Raw genomic sequence first — 25,197 nt, forward strand, 5'->3', positions numbered from 1 at the left:
GGAGCCTCCTAAAAGGGTGGAAGGATGAGCTTATCTTTGAGGGAAGTGGTTGCAAAGGGTCGAACAGACATGCCATAGAAGGGAGTCGATACTCACAAAGCCAACAACCAAGCCTAGAATAATCTGGAAGGTTGGCTGTTGGAACAAATTCGCCCAAACAGGATCAGCGTGGATTATAAGGCGACTGACGCGCTGACGTCGCGCCTCAATAACTGGGAAAGTCATGTCAGCGCAACCCAATACAAAGGAGAGGTGCGCTGGCTCATAAAATGCGACCAGCGCGGAAAAGTGATGTGCTTCCGTGCTGGCAGTGCACTGAATACACTGAGAGCCGCCAGTCAGCGCGGATATTTTAGAAACAGACGCGCTGATGAGGAAAACTTTGGAAAAGTGGGTTTTGGGCCAGTTCAGAAGGCATGAACTTGATTATTGTGAATTCTTGACACAGTAGGGTGACTGACAGGAAGACAGTGACAAATTACTGTGTAACAATCCTTATGGCACAAAGAGTCCAATTTAATGTTGACCCACCTATAGCTAAGGAAACAAAGATTTCATTGTTAGTGAAACTAGGAACAAAAGCAGAACAAATGCCAACTGTCTACCAAAACAAGAAGGAAGATGTTCAGATTTGGAAAGAGATGTCTTATTTGACGGCATCTATCTACTGGAATCTCCTTGCAAGTTACGTTGGACTTACTGGTTATGTGGGCAACTTGGGAGTATATCGTGGCTACTCTTGTTGCCCATGTCAAAAATGTTATTGCTGAAGGTGTTAAGAAGATATGGCTGAGCAATGAAGACACGGGTAAGTAACTCAGAGGTGGTTGCATGAAAATCTTCACTTAGCATCAATAATTTTCAAAAATTGAATGAAAGAAACCATTTTATTTGTGAGAAAACAATATATATATATATATATATAATTGTGATGATTAATACATATGCAATCAATTTATTGAAGCAATTTATAAAGTGAAAAATACTTGCAAAATCTGATTGAAATATATATATATATATATTTTGTACAAGTACTTTTTCATATTTTTGCCACTTCAAATATTTTTGACAGCATGTTATTTTTGTAGCACAAATCACGATTCAATAATGGCTTGCAAAACAATTGGAAAATTATTTAGATGATTTATGAACATTTGGCATTAATATTGTTGTTGTGTATTTTTCTATGAAGTTTTAACTTGTAGAGCACAACAAATCTTTTTGATGCCAATCGTTTTACTTAGCACAGTGCATGAAGTCATTCGACAATAGGGAGTTAATTTATTTTTCATGGTTTTTTCTTAAAAATGGATTGTTATCGATAACATGAATTGGACTGAATATAACACTTTTGATTTTCCTTGGTTTGTTTATTTGACATTTTGTGTAAGAATCAGAAAGGAACTGATCATTTCTTTTTGAACATACTTATGTTCTTTATGTCAAGTTTATTTGCAGGATTGGGAGGATCAAATGATCATTGAAGAAATCTAATTGTGTGCACAATTGGTCTTCAAAGGACTGATTCCATGAGAAACATAAGAACAAGTCCATCTCCATATCCATCAAAACCATTACCTTTCCTCCCTTTTGAATTATAAATCCAACCAAGCAATTCAAAGAAAGCCACAGTCATTTTTCCCAGCAAGAGTCAGTTGTTCATTTTCCTTTATTCACATAAACTTTCCATTTGACCCACAAATAAAGCAAGAAGCTCACTGAAATGCTTATTTCCCATTGTCATTACTATTTTCCATTGTCATTTTCCATTTTCATTTCGCGAATAAACCATGTTTCACTGCAAATTATTGAGTCCATAGTACTTTGACTCTAAAATCCTTGCAAAAACACCTTGAGGCTTGCATGACTTAATGGCAAGTCCTCATGCCAACAAACAATGGGAATACATCAATGTCCCTTGTTCATCGGATCTTCTAGGTACTCAACAACAACAAAATTATTCGTACTTAGCAAGATGTGTTTGGGCATCTTGACTCTCATTGTCATCAATGGTGAGAGTTCTCGTGTTGACTAGTGGCATCCATTAATGGCCACTAAGTCAACAATTTCCTACTATGTTCGACATCAAAACATTTATTCACATAGCAGGAATTGTGCCAATGAGTTTTGAAGACATGAAGACTATCATTTTCAGCATTTTGGAGCAAATGTAGAAGATATGTAGCTACAGAACCAGATGGCAGCTGCGGAATCAGACAGCAGCTGTAGAATCAGATGACAGTTGCAGAATCAAATAATAGTTGCGGAATCAGATGGTAGCAGCAGAATCAACACTATTCTGCAGTAGATTCAACAAGTTTTAATAAAAGCAAATAAAAAGTCATCTTGACTATTTTCTCCATGACTTGTCTAGCCACTTGAAGAAGATTATGATTAGAATTTTGCAGCCACCACACATGTAACTCATCCATTTCTAAAGGGTAAGTTAAGGTATTTAATTTTATAACTTTTTACCATAAAATTCCTTAAAAAGCTAGAATGATAATTTTTGGAAAAAACATTTCTCTTCCTCATCTCATAAAATTGCCAATATCATCAGTTAGGGGGGAAAGATTCATATTCATATTTTTCCATATTCATATCACATTCAAAAGCCACATACTTTCAAATGATATTAACTATTACATTATTGTTATGAGCATACAAAGGCGTGTCAAAAGTACTAAAAAGATAATTGTATAAAAACACAATCATAGTTGTTACACAAGAACCAACTATGATGCAATCCAATAAAGATATACTTTGCAACAATAATCAAATCATCATTATGCAAAGTTCAAACATCAAAGATGAATGCAACAACAAAATATGGTTGTAACACAAGAACCAACCATGTTGCAATTCAACTAAAAGATTTTGGAGAAGTATGAAGTTATCAAATGATATCATGCAAAGTTAAGCCAAAGCTCGAGGATAAAAAATAATTAATGTAATAGATTGCATGAGGACATGCAATAGCTTCAGTTGGGGGGTATGTTGGGACTTGAAATTGTCATTCACTTCCATTACATTTTCACTTATATTTCTATATTGTCACCTTCACTTCACCTCAATTTCATTACATTTTCCTTATCATTATCATTATTGGGTCACATCTATGTTTTTCCAAACTTTATTAATTCTTAGCATTTTTAAGTGAATTTATGGTTAAAAATTAGAAAATAATGTGCATATGCTTATACCTAACAAGTGGGATGAGATTTTTGACATGTGTACGTCAAAAGGAAGCTTCTAAAATACCCTTATGTGGCCTCCCAAAACCAAATTCGAAGTTGAGTGGAGAAGATCATGGGATCATAAGGATATGTCTCTCATTTCCTATTTGTATTGAAATTCTAAGAAGACATGTGTCTGATCATTTCCTATTTTAATTGTAATTCTAGAGATATAAGGAGAGATTCATGGACTCTCTTTAATAAGGTAGCTTCTCACCTTCTTGTATAAATAGGGGAAGTTTTCTCCTATCCTTTGGATGTGAAAAGTTGGGGAAATGCTCTTGTTTTGAATATAGAATTTGGATTTGGAACCATACTCATGAGTGATGTTCACTTTGATTTGGTTATGCTTGTATTTGGAGCCTCTCAACTTTCCATCCTTCATGCTTTTGGATTGGCCATCTATAATGTGTGAGATTTATTGTTTTGTAGAATTTTTGAATAATATGACACTTATTCACAGAGATTATCCCGTTTATACATTATTGCAGAATACATGCATAATACATAACCTCCTCTACGTTGATCATCAATTTAGCAGCATTAAAAACAATGAAACATCAATCACATGTGCACATTAACATAGTATGTAACCCGGGGAAAGCATACAGCTGAAAACCCCACACTATCTGTATATTATAATGATTGAGAACATGTAACAATACACAGTACAATACTCCTCGCAAGTACTCAGTACTATCTCCACTTGTTACACACAAACTAGCTCAGATCTGATGCCTCAAATCTCCTCCACTGTTTGCTTGCCTCCAATGCGCAATTCTGCATGAGAATTGATCACCACTGTGGCCAATGACCTCACTGGCCAAACTTCTATTTTTAGACATGCTATTTTTAGCAGGTCTATTTTTAGCACATTCTAAATTTAGCATTTCTTGTTGCACATTTTTCAACACTCCCTCTCACACGAAAGGCTTTCTTTCGAACCCAATCCTGTAACTCTGGAATGTTCTACATGCAACACATCTACCTGGTCCACTTGCTCCAGCAACACTTGGAACAAAAACACTCCCAACTGACCACTCCGTTGGGCTAGGAACATACTCTGATGCTGAAGCTCTACCTGTTGCTGACAAGTGCTCCCTCTCTGACATCTGTGCTACTACAACATCTCCATGCATCTCGCACCATTGTACACCTCTCTGTGCCACCTAGCACTCTGCAAAACACTTGTGCCTCTCGCATTGCTGCAGCCTGCTAGCTATGCGCTATCCTTGGATTCCTTGCACTGTCCCTCTCTCTGCCACTACGTCTGCATCTGTCTCTACCCAATCAATCAGTTTTTGCTACTCCACATCAGGGCTCATGTAGCAAGGTCTCATCCAAGAGGTTGGGTACCTCAAGGATCCTGCCCCTCCTCATTGGGACAATCACTCTACATCACCCCACCTCCTACCTAGAGGTATGGCTGCATGTGATCCCTCATCCCACCTAGCTCGAAGTTTCCCCCTACTGGAGGTCTTTGCATGAGTAGATGTCTCTACTCGATCTCCTCTCAGCTTCCCTTGTTGTGGCTGCTCCACAACCTCCTGAAGTTGCTGCACCAATCGTGGCTCCTCCACAATCATATGAGACTTCTTCTGGATCTGCATGTTGAGAGGTAATATACCCTCCCTCTCAACCACCAAGTCTCCATCAGTTTCCTTGCTGCTCAAGGCTTTGCATGCATCTACATGCAACTGATAAAGGTTCCTGACTCGAACCCCTATCTTCCGGGTTTCTCCAGTTGTCTTGCTGCGCAGGAAAGCCTTTCCCTCGCTGAAGACAACATCATATCCCTTGTCTTCTAACATTGCCACAGAGATAAGGTTCTTCTTCAATCCTGGAACATGCATCACTTCCTTCAATCTGAAGGGTTTACCAGGCTCCCTCTCAAAGGAAATCGTACCGATACCGGTCACACTGTATCTACCATCATTGCTCATCTCGATGTGCACTCCAAGATCTTTCTCAAACAAATCTCGATCTCCTGTCATCTGAGAAGACGCACCACTGTCCAAGAACCATACTAATCCCATCGCACTTGATACCAAGCATGCGATAAGCGAAAAATCCAGCTCAAACTACAAGGCTAAGACCTCTCCTGCTCCAGATCCAACAACTTGCTTATTTTTCTTCTTCTGCGGACAATCTGTGACATCTCCATTCTCAGCATTGATGTTTCTGAGTTTATCCTTGAGCACCATTCCACCAACTCAAAACTCAACCACTTCTGATCTAAAATTCGTGAGAACAAAGTATTTCTTGTACAGATATCGACTGTATGGGCATTCACCGGATATCTCACCTTCAAAAAGAAGGATGAATCCAGAGGATACCTAGCCCGATTACAGACTCTGCCTGAAGAAATAAAATGTAAACACTTTCTGAATAATAGATCTGATGATCAATCCTCGCTTTGATATCCTGTACAACTTTTTCTACAAATCAACCAGCTTTGATACCATGTAGAATTTTTGAATAATATGACACTTATTCACAGAGATTATCCCGATTATACACTATTGCAGAATACATGCATAATACATAACCTCCTCTACATTGATCCTCAATTTAACAGCATTAAAAACAATGAAACGTCAATCGCATGTGCACATTAACACAGTATGTAACCCGGGGAAAGCATACAGCTGAAAACCCCACACTATCTTTATATTATAATGATTGAGAACATGTAACAATACACAGTACAATACTCCTCGCAAGTACTCAGTACTATCTCCACTTGTTACACACAAACTAGCTCAGATCTGATGCCTCAAATCTCCTCCACTGTTTGCCTGCCTCCACTGCGCAATCCTGCATGAGAATCGATCACCCACTGTGGCCAAAGACCTCACTGGCCAAACTGCTATTTTTAGACATGCTATTTTTAGTAGGTCTATTTTTAGCACATTCTAAATTTAGCATTTCTTGTTGCACATTTTTCAACATGTTTTTCATAGATTGAGATTTACTATTTTTCATAGATTAAGATTTATTTCTTTCATATCTTTTCCTGTGTGAGAGGTTAAGAGTGATTGTTTTTATTTGCTTTCATATCTAAAGGTTAAGAATCATTTTTTTTTCTTTCATTTCATATCATGTGGTTTTGATTATTCATTTCATAGGATCCTGATTTGATAATGCACACATGATCCCTTAGAGTAGATTTCATTTCATGCAATTTCATTTTTGAAAGAGTGGTGTGCCTTTCAATTCCTGCAAGTGTGGTAGATTAAGACTTCAATTCCTACAAGTGAGGTAGATTAAGATTTCAATTCCTGCAAGTGTGATAGATTAAGATTTCAATTCCAAACATTTTACTATAATTTATTTTGAATTGATTGTTGAATTAGAATAGGTGAATTTGGTTTGTTGTTATTTGGTTTATTAGTTAGATTGATCTAAATTGGAAGTTAATTTCTAGCATAAATAGTGCACGAATTCTTCGCAAGTTTTACAAAACCCCCGGTTTGATAATTAAATGATAGGTAATTAATTTTCCTCAACAGTATCCATGGAAAAATTTACCTTATCAACTGGACAGTGCTTCGCGGTGAGGCCTGCACCGCTTCCTCTTCGTCACTTGAAGGAGATCCAATCAATGGGCTATATCTAGGACCTGCTTTTTCTTGTTTTCTAAAGTTCCATCCACTTCTCATAGATCTAAACATAAAGGGAATGGCATAACCCATTTTTATCACAAGAGCATCTTAATCCAGGGATTCAAAGACCTCAAATACTTACCTCGCGGTACCTTGAAGAAGCATCGCTCTGCTTCACTGTAACTAACTGAGGTGTCAACTGTTAACTCTGTAACAAATCCTCCTATAACCCAATCAAGCCAATGGTCAACAACACACACCATCTTATCTTCTGAGGCTTCCAATCTCTGTACTAGCTCTGGAGACCACACTATTGGACTGTCAAGCCTCCACCTTCCTTGGCCATATCCTAATTTAGATATCCACTCATATAGTTCAATCGGGAAGGTGTAGAAGAAAATTTTGTGTATTTCTGTGTAAAAATATCTGTCCAACCACTATTCTTTTGTTAGGCATAGATTCTTGTTTTCCTGCTCTATGAATTCGTGAATCTTTCTATCCAACCACTTCTCAATTTCCTTCTTGGTCAGATCCCAGTGATGCGACATCACACATCTCTTTAGGCAAATCCTAGTACCAACAACAAAATCATTTGTTGGCTTAGTGGGTCTTGACCCAGGTTCAGAGTTAGTTGTGCTAAGAAAAACCCTACACTATTGGAGCTTTTGGCATCAATCTGCATAGTGCAGACTGAAGTCTCACCCATAGCAGTATGGGGGGATGCTGGAACCAAGTTTCCGCATCCAGAGATCAGTGTGATGTCTTTCTATGACCTAGATCTACCTTCGCGTAGATCTCTAAGCCCTTAAGGCTTAGCACTGTAATTTCCCACAATCGGCCTCTAGACCTCCGTGAAGATCTACGACTATATTTTGTGGACCCTGAATAAGAAATTTAGTATTTACTCAGATCTACATAACTGTGCTATAACCTTAATAGGAAGTGTTATGATCTTTATGTAATCACTTAATATTAATTGCGTTAAGATAATAAGACAGATCGAGTAAATTCACACATCAATACATCAATATTTTATAAAGACATCATTTCATCATAGCATATATTGTAATCATACATAACAGAAGTAAAGAGATAAAACACAGTAATTTTCTGCAACAATCTTCTTTATTGATCTTCAGTAAGTTTACATACTCAGTACTTCCCTGTGCACTCAACTATAGGGGTCCGCGCACTCATCTATGTACACTACTCTAGGACCCTTCGCACTCAACTGCAAAGCCTTTTCTCCCTCTTAGACTTGCTTTCCTGTGCTAACTCTCTAGAATCCTTCTGTTGTACCCATAAACAAAACATAGATCTGCCTTAAATTCTTCTAAGACACACCTATTTATAAAATCCCATGGTTCGTGGACCATGGGTAGATCTTCAAAAATCGACTCAAGTTTACATAACGGAGGGTAAAAGCCCTTTTTGAATCTTAGCTAACTCTGCACTCCGCGTCCATAATTTGCAGAGACTTTACATATTTTTACATCAAAACTTGGGCTTTTTCCCCAAAACTGACCCAGGGGACCCCATCCCAACAACCTTCTAGCCCATTCTAAGAAGCAAACCCAACACCTAGTTCATTTACGAGTAATTTTTCTTAGGTTTAGGTTTTATAACATACGTCTAAATCCGCACAAATGTGTTTTCTTTGTCCAGTCTGGATGAATACATGGTTTCATTAGCTCCAAGTATGAGTTTAGGGTTGATCCCAATAAGGTAAAGGCAATTACTCAATTGCCCGAACCATGATCCATTTTGTAGCTCCAACATTTGTAAGGGAAATCAAAATTCTTACGATGATTCATCGTAAATTGTGTCGAGTTGACGAAAGGCTTTATGTGCCTACTAAAGAAGGGAGTACCATACTTGCGGGATGATCAAGCCCAACAGACATTTGATGCCTTGAAACATGCACTTATATCAGCCCCACTGCTCAGTGCTCCCAAGTATGGTCCTGACTTTCTCCTCTATCTGGCAGCCTCACCATCCTCTATTGGAATGGTGTTGGTCCAAACTCATGATGATCAGAGTGAGAATGTGATATATTATCTATTGAAAGGTCTAGCTGGGCCCGAACTTAGATATTCACATGTAAAAAAGTTGTCGTTGGCAGTTGTCTTTTTTGTCAATCGTTTCTGACACTATATACTACTACGACAAACTACCATCATCACTTTGGATAATCCCATGAGACACATTTTGTCTTGTCAAGTCATTGGAGGAAAATATTCTAAATGGATAGTTATCCTCCAACAATTTGATTTGGTTTTCACCACTTCCAAGGCAAAAAATTCCTTAGTGTTCGCAGAACTATTGTTGGATCTTCCCATTGTCATTCCAAAAGCGATAGCTCACGATCCTCTTCTGGATGAATCTTTCTATCTGATTGACTCTACTAACCCTTGGTATGGTGACATTCTTGTCTACCTCCAAGTGAAACATTTCCGAACTGAACTATCATCAGGTGACCATCATTGCATCTGCCACCAAGCTCAACACTATTTAGTATTGAACGTTCTTTATATCATCATGGCACCGATATAGTTCTTTGATGTTGCCTCACTCATGAAGTGACAAAACACGTTTTAAATGAATGCCATGCTAGGGCATGTGGCAGTCATCTTTCTGGCATATCAAATGCACAAAACCTTTTACGTGCAAGATACTACTGGCCAACCTTGTTCAAAGATTTTATCAAGGCAATCCAGCAGTGTCCCCCTTGTCAAGTATTTACCAAGAAAATGCACACTCCTCCAACCCCACTACACCTGGTTATCTCTGTCGGCCCCTTTTCTGAATGGGGTATTGACTTCATCATATACAACTGCACTTCCTCTGATGGACACAACCACATTATTGCAGTTGTGGACTACTTTATGAAATGGGCAGAAGTTATTCCCACATTCTGGGCCGATGGAGAAATCGTGACGTTATTCCTGTTTAATTAGGTTATTTTTCATTTCGGTGTGCCCCGCACGATCATTACAGACCATGGGTCTCATTTTCAAAATCAAACGATGTATGACTTAACATCGTTGTTCGGTTTTCGCCAAGACCAATTGTCCTCCTCCTACCCCCAGGGTAATGGCCAAGTAGAAGCCATTAATGGCATCTTAAAAACCATGATCCATAGGTTAGTAGGTAATCACAAAACCCACTGGCACCACATGTTATATCCTGTGTTGTGTGCATATCGAACTTTAGTCAAAACTGCTATAGGATTTACACCATTCCAACTTGCTTATGGCCTGGAAGCAATACGACCTATCGAGTGCCAGAGTCCTTCCCTAAAACTTGCTGTTGAACTCTTGCCTGGCACCACTTCCGAAGAAGAGTGCTTGCTATATCTAAATCAACTAGACAAAATATGTTGAGATGCTGAATTGGCACTCAAATCCCACAAGCGTCGAGTCAAAGCCCAGTTTGTCAAAAAGGTCAAGCCTCATTCTTACCAAGAAGGCGATTTTGTCTTGCTCTATGATCAAAAACACTATCACTTAGGGGTAGGAACGCTTCAACCCTTATGAATCGGTCCATATGTTGTCACCAAGGCCCTCTCAAAAGGCGAATATAAACTTCAGGACGATGAAGGAATCCCACTCGTGGAGCCCCGAAATGGGCTCTATCAAAAAAAGTATTCTACCTAGTACTGCACTAGGAATGTTCTTTGTAATTCTATGTATTTATAAGTTTTGTTTCTTTTTTATGTGACTAGATTTTTTGGCATTTTTTGAGTATTTTTGCCATACATGTTTCTCGTTTCATAGATGTCTTCATTACCCTTACCATACGTAGGATATGCAGATGGTTCTAGTCGTCACACACAACACATTGCATTCGCTGCTTAGGTCATTTACACACTTGAGTCAGAACTACTTTGTTCTGGGGGAGTCTTTCTTGGTATTGCCACCAACAATATTGCTAAGTATATGTCTTTAATTTTAATTCTCTCTGAAGCATCATCTCGGTACATCTCCAATATGGTCATCAGGTTATACTCTCATCTTGTCATTATGCAATTGACAAATCATTATCACATTCACAATCCAATCTTGTTACGTCATTATTTAAGGGTACGACTCTTGGAACATCAATTTGAGTTTATTACATATGAACACATTCTTCAAGAATTTAATGAAGTTGTTGATTCATTGGCAAACTATGTATTAGATTGGCATCTGTCTCATTTATTATAGATACATGTATGAAAGTAAAGATTTACACAGTTAAAAATTTACAAAAATATATAAAATAAATTACATCATAAAAATGCCAATATATATATGTATATATATATATATATATATATATATATATATATATATATATATATATATATCAAATCCAGTCTTTTACCTCAGAAAATTCCCAAAACTTGGGTTTTTTGATACAGGTGGATATTGGTGGCCACCCACCAATTCCACTTGGACCCCCACCATTGTTTCTTTCAGTTTTTCAATTTCCTTCATAATTGTAACAAAGTTCAGAGGCATCTAGCCACCACATCTCTCCTTAGAGATAAGCTACCATCACCCGAGCTAGTCTTATTTCCATTTCTGTTTGTAAGCATATTTCAGTATTTTACATTAATGAAATGAGGTATTATTTCTACCGCATCTCTGTATTTATTATTATTTATGTACTTTGTTGCTTTCCTTTTTAAATCCAGATCAGTGGTATCAGAGTGGTCTGCTCTTTCTCTATTTTTCTTTGCATGTCCCCAACAAGGTTGGGATATAAGGAGTTAGGGCTTGAAATGGTCGAACCTTTACGAGACCAACCTTGCAAATCCTAACGGCCTCCCATGGAAGAAGAAAAGAAAGATGAGGGGGTAGGATATCCTTTCAAAATATTGCTCGAAGAATCCCTCGAGCAATAAAGAAACACGATGATGGGCAACTTTTCCCAGATCCTTCAGTGGCTACCCAGGGGTGACGCAGCTACTTCCAACATCTACTTTGGAAATTCCACACCCTTGAAGGTACAAGTTAACTTTGAAATCCCCATATTCGAGGGTCAGATAAATACAGATGCCGTAGATAAATGGTTAAATTTGCTAGAAGGGTATTTTTCTATTCATGATTTTTCCAGCCGGGAAAAGATTACTTTTTCTCTTCTCAAAGACACCCCCCACGTCATGGACTGGTGGGAAACCTAATTCGAGTAGAAGGATGAAAGTATGGCCTCACTATTTTCAGTCACACCCACCTAGAATTCATTCTAGGATGCCATCAAGGAGCAGTAATACCCTATCGGAAGCTATGAGGATAAATACATAAAATGGATCACGTTGTGATAGGGAAGGGATCAAGATGTTCTGGAGTTTACCAATATTTTTCATACCCTTTGCACAAAGTTGGGTATGAGGGATTCTAAGTGGCATTTGGTAATCAAATACCATGGCTACCTACATAGGTACATCCAGGATGAGATGGAGTTCCTGGACATCTCATCACTTAGCACAGTGTATCGATACACTATCAAAATCGAGCAGAAGTTTAACCAGAAGAAGCAAGACCTTGGGTCCGTGAATCCGAAGCAAGGGAGAGGCTTCCCCAAACCATAGAACCAAGGAAAAATCCAAGACGGTGTGACCCAAGACAATGCATCGAAGCCACAAGAAAAGAAAAACACCACAAAGCCAAAGAAGGACACAGGAAGGTGGTGTTAGTTCCATAAGAGCCCCACTCATAGCACAAAGTGAATGTCAGACCGAGTTGTCATTGGTGGCCATGTTGAAGGCTTCAGAATCAGATGTATTTTCCAACCTTGAATGAGAACCCGACAAGAGGAATGACAAAGGGAAGTAGACCATTGATGTGGAACATAGCACGATTGTTTCCACCGCCAACTTCCAGAAGAATGATCCCAAAGATCCAGAGGAGGGGTAGTGTCTTTTCCACTCACAGATGTGGCTGAAGGGTTCACCGCTGCAATTCATTATTAACAGTGGGAGCCAAAAGAGCCTCATTTTAGTAGATTTCGTGAAGTGTTTGGGACTACCGACCATACCACACCGGCAACCGTACAACATCAGGTGGCTTCACCAAGGACGAGATCTTTGAGTCTTCCAACAATGTCGCCTTCCCTACAACATCAAGCCCTTCATAGATGAGGTATTGTGTGATGTTGCACCTCTTGATGTTTGTGATGTATTATTAGGCCAACCATACTTGTGGAAGTGACATGTTGTGTATGAGTCAAGGCCTCGCGCTGTTATTATTTCTTTGTGTAATACATTATACAGGATACCAGAGGTAGCCCCACCTACCGCCACTTCTTTGATCTCTACTAAGAAAGGCAGTAAGATCATCTCCCAGACTAGGAAATTTATTTTCTTTCTGGTTTGCTCTCAAAGTAAGGGGAAGATCGTAGCCACATCCATGGTCCCCAGGAAGGGTTCCTCCACACAACAGAAGCAGGTGGAGATGATCATGAAAGGATACAAAAACATCTTCTCCTCACCAACAGGGGTACCGTTACATTGTCAAGTCAAGCATTTGTTCGATCTAACTCCCGGAGCATCTCTACCCAACGGGCCAATATATTTCCACTCCATTCTAGAAATTGCCAAGTACAAGCAGCGACATGATCAACATTAGGTTTCACACAAGTTTTAGGTGGGCAACAAATTTTGGTTGCATTTGTAGAAAGAATGCCTTATCAGAGCCCATCAGAAGCTCATACCACTCTGATATGGTCCTTACACCACAAACAAAGATGTGGGGAACAATTATTTAGAGCACAACATTCCTCCATTCCTTAGCTTGCACCGAGCATTCAATGTGGACCACCCTCAGCCATGCTTCCCACCATTACTGGACACATCAGAGATTTCAGAACAGCTCACCAGGAACCAAGTTCAGTACAATTTTCCTCATCTCATTGAGGAACTCAACGCAATGGGGACCATTGCATCCTAATGGAGGAGGAATGATCCAAGTGGATATTGGTGGCCACCCACCAATTCCAATTGGACCCCCACCATTGTTTCTTTTAGTTTTACAGTTTCCTTAATTGTAGCATAATTTACTATTTTTAGCAGTTTTCGGGTCCTAAATTTCCAGAGCTGTTTTGAGGCCCTAAACAACTTCTTACAAGTCATTTAGGGCCTAAAAATGGCTCCAAAAGTTTAGGACCTGAAAAATTGCTAAAAATAGTAAACTGTGCTACAATTGAGGAATCTAAAAAATTGAAAGAAACAATGGTGGGTGTCCAAGTGGAATTGGCAGGTGGCCACCAATATCCACCTAGATCAGTTTTAAGTACAAAATGGCTGCTAAGCCATGCTATAAACCCCCGCTGACTATACCATGTGCATGCTAAAAGAGCCTATTGCTCATGAAAAGTTAGAACAACTCTAGCTATCCTCCGAAGAGGAACCAAAAACCACTCAGGAACAACGACGGTGTGTCGCTGCATATGAGCGGGAATCTGCCTCATGGGAAGTGGAGGAATTCTGATGCTCATGCCTTCAAGGTTCCTTAGAACCTCATGGAGACTCTGTGCATCATCTCCATCTTTGCTAGCTACTGCTCCCATGCCAGCTCCAGGTAGCCAGTACCCTTGCCTTTCTTGGTGGGGCATACCTACAGGTCATATTGGTGCCACATCTGTCTCAAGAAAACACTTCATGTCAGTACTTGTTCACCCATAACAACAAATAATTTACATAAATATTCAAAAGCTAGGAAATACTTTAAGGTACTCTAAAAAAACCTTCTTACCTTGAGGCCCCCAATGTGTACTAGGTGGCAGTATCAAGTCTGGATCTCCGGTAAAGTCCGGGCCTTCATAGTCATAGTCATTAATCATCAAGATCTCACTTCTTAGCCACTCAAAGAAGTTTTCTTTGAAGAAATGTCGAATCGGTCTCCCTCTAGTATGAGGATCAAGAGAGGTCCGTCGCCCTTGCCTGGGCTCCCTCAGATCAAGCAGACCCACAATCATCTGTGGTCTCATGATGGGCACCCTCTCAAGTAGAAACGACATGATGAGAGTACCATACCCAAAAGTCATTTGGGTATGAGTCTTGCATGTTGTCAACTCTGCCTTCAGCTGACAACGAACTCCCTCACACCAATTAAAGATCTGAGGCTGGACACAATCAATAGCAAAAAATATTTGGGCCTTCATGGCAACATGAGGACTCTTGGAGCCTACCAAGCATACGATCATCCACAATATCGTCCTCATGGACCTAGACTTGATCTCCTAGATGGGGACCCTATTGCTCACTAGTCTACCCTCAGGTATGCAATAATTTTGGATCAACTCTAGGGTGGACCGTGGATCTTTCCTACTCCCAGTCAAGTTTTCTTGTGCAACTCTTCATGACAAACTAGTGAAAAAATAGATATCATCTCTATCAATCGAGAGCTCATGACCCCCGATCCGGAACACCCCTTGGTGTTCATCCCAGCGTTGGATTATCCAACTTAGGAGTTCTTCCTGACCTTTCATCAGGTCAAGCCTTGCATACTTCATTAAGCCACATCTACGCTCAAAAGTATGCATGCTTTATCATTCTGCATATATAGTTCCTGGTGATCATGAGCTCTTTCTCTCCATAAACTCATGATGATGGATCAAAACCTTCACAAATCAAACCAAAAAATAAGTAAAAATGATGAAGAAATTCTTGCTAAATCACTTTTTGGGTTCGGAAGTGCACTCATATGCACTAATGCCCACCCTTAGGGCATACAGGGTGTACTAATGCCCTCCTCTAGTCGTGAAGGGCGTTTAATGCCCCTCTAGACCTAGAGGGGAGCATTAGTCACATTTAATGAGCTAAGTCTTCCCAAAAATCCAAAATATATCCCTAATGCAGCTAAAAAAGGTTAAGTAATTTTGGATAAGGGTTTTTCCATCTACCTGGAACAAACAACAAGTTGAATGGTCACCTGGATTGCTCGCAATCGCCTGGGGAATATCTACTCCCCTTTCGCTCCAAAACACTCTAACAACACTCAAATGATGAAAATGGTGAAAATGGAGGCTAAAAAAACTTCCTTATAGTCACTCTGGAGGTATGACTCATCTTAATTAAGTCATTGAAATAGAATTAGTTCATTTCCTATGCTATTTATCATGTGCCATGTCGACATATTGTCAATATTACTCATGCTTTGATGAAGGGATTTTCAGGGCTGAATTGCATAAATGTGTATGTTCAATTCACTATGAGTGCTTTATTTTATGGGATATTTTCTCACTCTTGAATTGAAAAATCCCTGAGTTTTTGTCATCGGGCTCATAAAACTCCTACAATGATGGTATGAGCACTTTCTTTTTTGGGACTCTTTCTCTCTCTTAAAATTGAAAAATTCTCGAGCTTTTCCCTTCTCCAGGCTCATTAAATCTACAAAGAAGGAATGAGCAATTCTTTTATCTCTTTTTCCTCTCCCATCAAAATGAAAAAGATACCTCAAGTTTTCTTCATTTTACTCGTTAAAATTTGATGAATATCTATTGAGTTTATCGTCACCTGACTCATTATTCACAACGAATATTGAGTTTACTCCATCCCCTCGTACTTGTAAAAAATGAGGCAAATTTCTATTGAGCATAGGTTTATCACTTTATCTGGACTCAGTAGAATAAATTATGGAAAAGGAACCTTTCCGGTTATACTATTAAACCTCTTTCACACCCAGTTAAAAACTATGACAAATGGACCACCTTGGAGTCGCTCTTTACGATCTTTTCAAACTCTTTAAATATGAAAATACCACCGAGTTTACTTGTCTGGACTCATTAAATTAATCAGATGGGGAAATTGGACAATACAATTTCTTTATGTTAGTATTTTGGAAAGAATTTTTTGGCAGTAGTCGCTCCCTTGAACATGGCACTCCCTCAGCAAAACCTTCTTTGTGACAGCCTCTCAAAATGAACCTTACCATCCTATGAGTTTAGCCTATATACCCTGATGTTCTTGCATCTCTGTATCCTAATACTCTTTGGTGTTCATGAGTCTAGTGTTGCATGGTTAAACCCTTTTTGTTGTGCCTTCTATTATTTAAGGGAAACCCTTTATCTTCTATTTCCTCCATCAAACCATCAAACATATTCTTCCATCATGCCCTCTGTCGATTTGACCCAATGCTCAAACTATTCTTCAAAAAACAATCATTCTTGTCCTGTTTCATGTCGACTAATGTAGGACACATTATTGCCTACCTTTCGACAGGTCTCTTCCTATCGACTTCAACACTCTATCTAGGAAGCAGACCCAGAAACACTTCAGTGCCTTGGAACTTGCAGACATCAGTGGCAGGTTACCTTGTGTTTGGTCAGGGGTTTTCATTATTGGCTCCTGGTTAAATGATTCTATGAGTGTTCGATGACAAAAAAATTATTCAAACTCGCTAGATTGTATTGTGCATCTTGGAGACCATCACCATTATCAGTGGTCATCCTCATGTCTGTTAATGATCTCCATTATTGATCAGTAATTAGATGATTTCGTACATGTTCAACCTCAATGCCTTTATTCACATGTATCGAAATATGTTTTGTAGGTGAAGTGGAAATAAAAACCTTAGGTAGAGGCTTACATCACTCAGCCTTGTTTCCTCTCCCAATATGTGCATATTATTTTTTGGAGACAGATCATCAGAATGATCTTATTATGACACAAGTTCCACATTGTGCTTATCGGTGGACATGATTGTCATATCTCTTTGTTGAGAAATCACTCTGACATAGCTACTGAGCGTGGGAATTCCCAACTCAAGACATGATTTTATATTTTATATATATATATATATATATATATATATATATATATATATATATATATATATATATATATATATATATATATCTATATATATATGTGTGTGTGTGTGTGTGTGTGTGTGTGTGTGTGTGTGTGTGTATTAGGTTTCTCATATTCCCAAAACTTCGATCCTCTCTCTCTTTTTTCAAAGAAAATGATAGTTATATAAATTATTTCGGCCATCATCTCTACCTATGATCTCACAATTTAGGGGGCATCTATTACATAGGAAAATGACCTCCTCATTAGCTCAGAGGAGAAGGGAAATATGACTGAAAAATTGACCAATTTCACAGGCCTATTTTCCAAGATAATGCTCTTCAGGAACTAACAAGATTCTTTATAAAGCTTCCTAGCCATCTATCAGGTGTGTTAGTCCCTAGGGTAACTCTCTTTGTTGCCTCGAGAGGTGCGTTAGTCAATTTAAGTGAGTTTCTGGAGGTCAAAGGAGCAAGTTGACCAAACAATATCTCTATATTCACTCCTATGTCATCTTATAAAGTAGGGAAACATCCATATTCGACATGTTTGAGGAATTTCTATTCCTAATGGAGTTTACAAATAGGGAAAGAGCGATAAAGCATGGAAACATCTCTACTTTTTCCCAAAAGAACTCATGAAGGATTTGGCAAGGCTTATCCCCTCATGTTATATATTTGAGGCTATGGCCATTGTGAAAGGGGTTGAAAGTATTGAAAGGATTGCTTACTGACTGTCGAAGCTTGTATTAGACATTGGCTCTTCAAGAGGTTAAGAAGAGAGAGAGAGAGAGAGGAGCTCTAGTAGTAAGGGAAGGCTGATGCAACTAATGGTTGTAATCACTCTTTCCTATCATTAATATAGACCTGAAGTTGTGTTTTCCACTCCATGGCATTGGTATTGTGATTTATTTACATGTTTATGTAACACTAATGATTATGAGTAGCTTAGATGTATGCAGTTAGATATCCCTATGTATTATTGTATTGATTGTTGAAGTTATATGATGTGATATTACGCCTCATCTTGTTTATGTACAGGTATTGATCTTGGAGCTAGCTAGGGGTCTTCCACTCCGGTACTTTGCATTCTCCAACAACACCACACCAAGGTTTGAGGTAACAATCCTTCTTCTTACTTTTATTATCATTTTACTAATATGAATATGTGCATGTATCTCTAGGAAAACTGTAGCTAATCTGACTGTCTGCCAAGGATCCTGGGAAGATCCTTGAGGGTATCACCACCATCAAATACGCGTGCATTAATCCCTATAGCACCAAGGTTGAAGGAATTTTACTAAGAGGACAATGGAGAAAGCCAATTGCCAATGAAGCTATATTATGTAGCTCCAACAGGACCCTGGCAGCCTATTCAACCTGATATGAGGCAAGAGCCTAATTCACAATTTCAAGCATATGCACATCCATCTCAAAGTAATTGGAACACACCCTTTCCTTGTTAACCTTAGCCATCTCAACCCCAAACCCAATCTTGGAAACAAGGTTGGCAAGAAACTTATGGGAGCCATCCACAATATCCTCGATATTTTCCTCAATATCCTCCAAAATCAACTCCATGTTATCCCTACCATTCACCTCCACCACAACCACAACCCCAACCACATCCATCTCAAATACCCACTCCCACTCAAATACTTGTACCACCATTTCCGAACCCACACAATGAAGTAGCTTAGCCCACTTACAATGCTGAGGTACAAGACTTCCAAACATCTCCTATTGATCTAAGTGGTATTCATGTTAGCTTAGGAAGAGTTTAACAAAAAAAAGATTCTCTTGATATCATTGTAGGAAAACATGGAGAAAAATAAGATTTAAATGAGAAGACCAAAGAATCATGGGTTGCACTTGATGAAGAGTAGACATCAGAATCAGAGATTGGAAAAGTTCCCTCAAGTTTACCATCATATCCTCTATGTGTTTAAGTGAATAATAAACAAAAGAAGAAGATCTGAATTTCATGGAAGAAGAAGATATCCAATATGATCAAAACTAGCAAGTGGACCAGGGGCACCACAACTATATTGAAATATGGTTCTAGACAATCACTAAGTTGCAACAATACTCTCTTCTTCAACTGTGATTGATATCATCAAAGTCAAAGAATTTGGTCTCTTACATTCAGGTACATGTCAAAGAATATGTTTCAAGCCTACACATGATTTTATCTATCATCTAGTTATGCAAGTGGCTCCATTGGAAGTATTCCTACACTTGAAAATGATTTTGTTTTTTCAAGTAGAGTAGGATAGGAAAAGAAATAAAAAAAATGAAAAATAAGAGAAAAAAAAATCTTTGGTGAAAACCTCCTTTGAGGCACCTAATATTGGCTCATTGATTGAAAACCTCCATGAGGTAGTGAATGGGTTGGAAAAAAGAGAAAAAAGAGAAAAAGAAAAGATCCTAGGTGAAAACCTCCTTTGAGGCACCTAGGAAAACCTACTAGTTGAAAACCTCATTGAGGCGGCTAGTAGGCCGAAAAGAAACAAGAAGAAAAAATAAAAATCTTTGCTCCATGTATTTCTCTCTCATGAATGCAGGTGTTCTCCAACCTCTTATAGCAACAAAAACAAGTTAGCCACCAAAAGAAAAGTTGATCAAAATCCTAGTCAAAGGAAGTCAAACTTGAACTTTCTCCTCCTTTCCTCTGATGCTCCAAAAGGACCAAGGCCATGCCAGTCCATCACCCTCATCTATTTCCACCATCCACTCATCACTCCCAATCTTTTACCACTCATTTTCCTTATTGTCCTAAAACTCTACAGGAAGATCCTATAGTTACTACAAGAAACAAAAATACATAGAGAAAAAAATTTATTTTTTTCATATCTCAAAAACCATTAATCCATTTGCCAATTTTTTTCAAGGGGAGGTGTATACAAATCATAGTAACATGCCCAAGAAACTTCAGAAAATTCTAGTGCACACTTTTCAAGAAATTGACCTCCATCGCCTACAACCATATTTTCATTTTCTCAATATTCGTGCATCCATTTGAAAATATGTTTCATGGGGAGATGCATATGAATGGTGGTAACATGCCCCAACAATTTTAGAAAATTCCAGTGCATAGGTTTCGAGAAAATCGACCTCCATAACCTACAACCATTTTTTTCTCAATATTCGTGCATCCATTTGCCAATATGTTTTATGGGGAGGTGCATAAGGATGATTGAAACATACTCAAAAAATTTCAAGTCAATCCATTCTACTGTTTAGGAGATATGGACAAACCACATCTGCTACAGGAGGTTGTCCTGAATTATTATAGGAAGATCATGTAGTACTACATGATGGCCAAGAAGAAGCTATATGAGGCAATTTGATTGGAGAAAGGGGTCAAAAGGTCACGTAAACTTTAGGGAAGGTTGATATAGGTCCCCCGACACCACTTTCATCACTCATCCACTCCATCTAAGCAAAATCCATCTTCAAATTCCACTTTGCCTTACATGAAAAAAAATCATAAAAACGTGTGTCATCAACTTTTCCACCACCTACACCACCTATTGATGATTTTAACCTGATCCTTATACCTCCTATGACTTTCCATCAATCCCACATGCATAAATGAGGTTTTGAAGAGGAATGAAATGAATGCCACAGGAAGAGGATTCCTCCTGTAAGAAACATGCAAAGTTACAACAGAACTAAGCATAAATTCTTTTTTCAGTCACACAACAGAATATATAGCCACCTTGAGCAGCATGAAGTCATTTCTGAAGATTGAAAAGGGGGCACACCCTCCTTAGGAAGCAATCCATCCACTCCACTAGCAAAATATTGAACACTGGAAATAAAATTGCACACAACAACCTTATCAGTCAAAGATTTAGCAAGCCATGAAGACCTGTGTAGAAGAAAGAAAAGAAAATTAGCACCTCCAGGGAAGCATGGATCAATCATCAACTTAGTAGCATCATGCATGTCTCTCCAACAACCATCGGTTAGGTACATGTATGCAATATTCTTGACCTACTCTCTTGAGCATAATATAGTTAGAAATTTGTTTTCAATGCATGATAGGTGAGGTTTTATAAAGCTAAGGATGGGCCAGTAGTCTCAGCCACCCTCAACTAGTTAATTGCAGCTAACTCCCTCACTCATGCAATGTGGAAAAGCCAAATTAGGAAGGATGATGATTTTGAGGAGTGGTGACAACAATTAAAAAAGGAAATTTTTTCAAAGGCCAAGTCACCAAATCACTCCAATCCCTCCATCCACTTCATATCCACTATTTATCCATCATTCATCCATCCCATTTCATAAGAAAAAATTAACATTTTTCAAGAACAAACCCTACACTCTATCTCACCTTGAAATTTTCTTGACAAAAACACACAGAGCACATCCTCTCCATTTTCACAAACATACACTACTCCCTCTGAGCCCTAGCTTCATCCTCAAAACCCTCTACATAATTTCTCATCACTCCCATACAGTTAGAAGACCTTGAAAGAGAAGGAATGACTGCTACAGGAAGGAAAAATGTTGCTACAAGAAGGAAGAAAGGAACAAATTGTGCTAAAACCCAAAATGGAAGTGCCTAAGAGAGACCTAATCAAAACAGAGAACTCCAAAGCCCATTAGGCAATCATCTAGGCTGAAAAAGAGAAGAAGAAGGCAACAAAAGGAAAGAAGTAATTCACCATCAAAATAGAACTCAAAGTATAATTATGAAAAGAGACTTTCCAAGGGGTCTCTAATCTCTTTCTAGCTTTTGTCCAAGGCCTGAAATATTTTATAGAAAGGGGAGAAAGGCATGGAAAAGCCGGTCCAAAATGGCATTGAGGGGCATGGAATTAAAGTTGAGGGCCTACCCTAGGCTCAAAATATCATTTCTTCTCAAAACAAGTTTAAACACGTTGTTATAGGGTTTCTTGCAGTTACTACAGGGTGTCCTATCTTACTACAGGATATCATCTAAGGGCATTTTGACTGTTCCAGAGGTTGTCCAAATGGTGGAAAATGTTGGGTGTGGAGCCTAATTATCTTCTATATTCAAAGGTATCGCCACATTGGACCCCAGTTCATAATGGGGTGGCAACACCGTCCATAAAATATTCGCTGCAGGGGAGTTATGGGGGGGGAGGGCTGCGACCTTTGAGAGCTGCTAAAAATAGATGTAAAATTGCCTGGTAAAATTTTGTAATTTCATAGTCAATCTAGGCTGTTCATTAGGCAGAGATCTGATGGTAGAAGTTATGTTTAATTTAGGGTTTTTTTCCCTAGAAGGCAAACCCTCGCTATATATGAGGGAATTGTATTGCGTATATGTAGATCAGTATTTTGAGTGAGGAAGAGAGAGGATATTGAGAGCAAAGAGGGAATTATAGCGGATTTGTTGTAGGTTGTATCTCTTCCATTTGCTGGAAAATATAAAAGGAAGAACTAGTTGTTTCTCTATGGACGTAGCCCAAACTTGGTGAACCACGTATATCTGTGTCTCTCTTGTTTTATGCATTTTTTGTGTTTATATTTCTGCAATATTTTATGTGTTCCATTGCTCTGTAATATATAATTTTCTAACAGAAAAATGTAGAAGGATATTGGAAAAGGATGTGGAAGACCTTTCCATATTGAAAAATCTTAAAGAGCCCATCTTACATAAGGGGAAAAAGGTAGGAATGTACAAATTAGGGAGGCCATAATTTAGTGACTTGCTCCCTACTACAGGAGGATCAATCTTAAAAAATAAATCAAGAAGATATTCTGAAATTATTGCACAGATTCTAGAGCTCCAATGATTGAGAAAATCTAGGAATGTGTTCCCTCTCATTTAATGCAGATTCCTAGTATTGGGGACCATATCCACTATTTGAGGGATTTTGGTGGGGAAATATTTCTCTTTCATGGGGAATACTTCCTAATAATTTTGTATAAGTAACAAGTAGAATTTACCATTAGAAATTGGTTTTTATTAGTCTTGTTGTGGAGAGAACTCATATTTTTGTAGCTCAATTGTCTTTTTTTGCAGTGATGTAACTGTATTGATGGAAATAATGAATATTAGTGCTATATTTAGCTTATAAATCTTGGTATCCTTCATAGGACTCTGAGTTTCCTTGGGCTTGGTCATCCTAGGAGCCTCTGAGCCCTTTTTTATCATTTCCTTTTCTTCTTTTCACTTCTTATTCACATGCATCTCTTGTTCTTGTATTTTTTCTATTTCTGCATTTAGCATTAATGAATTCTTGTTGGAGGATTGGGTTAAATGGTTAAAGTAAGTTATTTTGTAGGAAATCAAGCATAATTTCATCATTGGAACATATTTTCAAGGTCATATTAATCATTGATCTACTTGGATTAGTTTTCTTATTCCCAAATCTAGATTTATGGAAGTCCCTTGTGGCAAATAACAGTAAATTTCTGCTATTTTTTAGAGCATGCTAACGAGCTTCAATCAAGTTGATTCCACTTGAATTAGATCACAAAAAAAATATAGTTAATAAAAATATTTACCCCATTTCATTTTAACTTGATTAGGTTAGGAATTTGATAGATTTACTAGCTCACTAGTTCTCAAATTTCTAGATTTTAGACTAGTAATTTTCTGCTATTTTTTAGCATCGGTTAACAGAGGTCTTTTTGAGTGATTCCACTTGGAATGGAGACATAAGACATTGTAGTCAATAATTTTTTTTTTTCCATCCAATTTGGATTTGATTTTATTGCTCATTCTATGAATTATAACTTCATGTAGAAAATCTGTAACATCCAGTAGTAGCTACAAAATCTCCTGTAACAACCTTCCAACATATATATACTTCCCCAGAATCGCTCAGGAAGCTTGGTTTTGGTCCCTTAGGGTTGAATCATGACCCATAGGCTCTAAATAAATGGTTGAAGAATAATAGATGAGTCCTATTTATTTGAATTCATGCCCTTAAGATTTCAATTACAATTTGTTGTTCTTACCTAGGATTAATTTATTTTCCATTTCGAGCATTTCCATTTCTGTAGTTAATTTACGATCTAATTTTATTACATTCACTCCATTACATCATGACAGTGAAGGAAGGACACATTGTATGCTGTACATATAATCCCGATACCTCTTAAGTTTGTACGAACCCCGGGTTGATAAGTAAAGTTGGTAGCCTTGGGAGTTGCAGCATTCTTGTTGCAATACTCAGGCTCATCAAGAAATATGCTCAAATAAGGTTGTCTAACCCTTTCCATCGAACTTGAGAGTTGACAAGTCATCTATGATACTCGCTAGCACTTGTATATTTACATTTTTGGAAAAACATTTCGACTTTATGATTGTGGAAGAAGTCATTAAATGAGTGCAGAAATTCAAAATAGACTTCAAGGGCTCAGCTTGTCCTATAGTCCTCCTTATAATGCCAAAAATTTTGACGCTACTGGACCCATCAACATTCAAGGTATATCCTCGATATGAAGTCTCGAATAAACCTCACACTGTTTGGAGTAGGAGTCCCAGCAGTGGGTGGTAATATTATGCCTTGACTGCAAAAACACGTAGAGTGAAGTATGATAACTTTGGGTGAGAGAAAGTGTATGACCATGCAGAAGTCCAAGTGCGGTGCATGTAG

The sequence above is a fragment of the Pinus tabuliformis genome, chromosome 8 (assembly GCF_031772625.1).
Source record: "Pinus tabuliformis cultivar Carrire ecotype Pingquan chromosome 8, CPIR1, whole genome shotgun sequence".
Taxonomy (NCBI): domain Eukaryota; kingdom Viridiplantae; phylum Streptophyta; class Pinopsida; order Pinales; family Pinaceae; genus Pinus; species Pinus tabuliformis.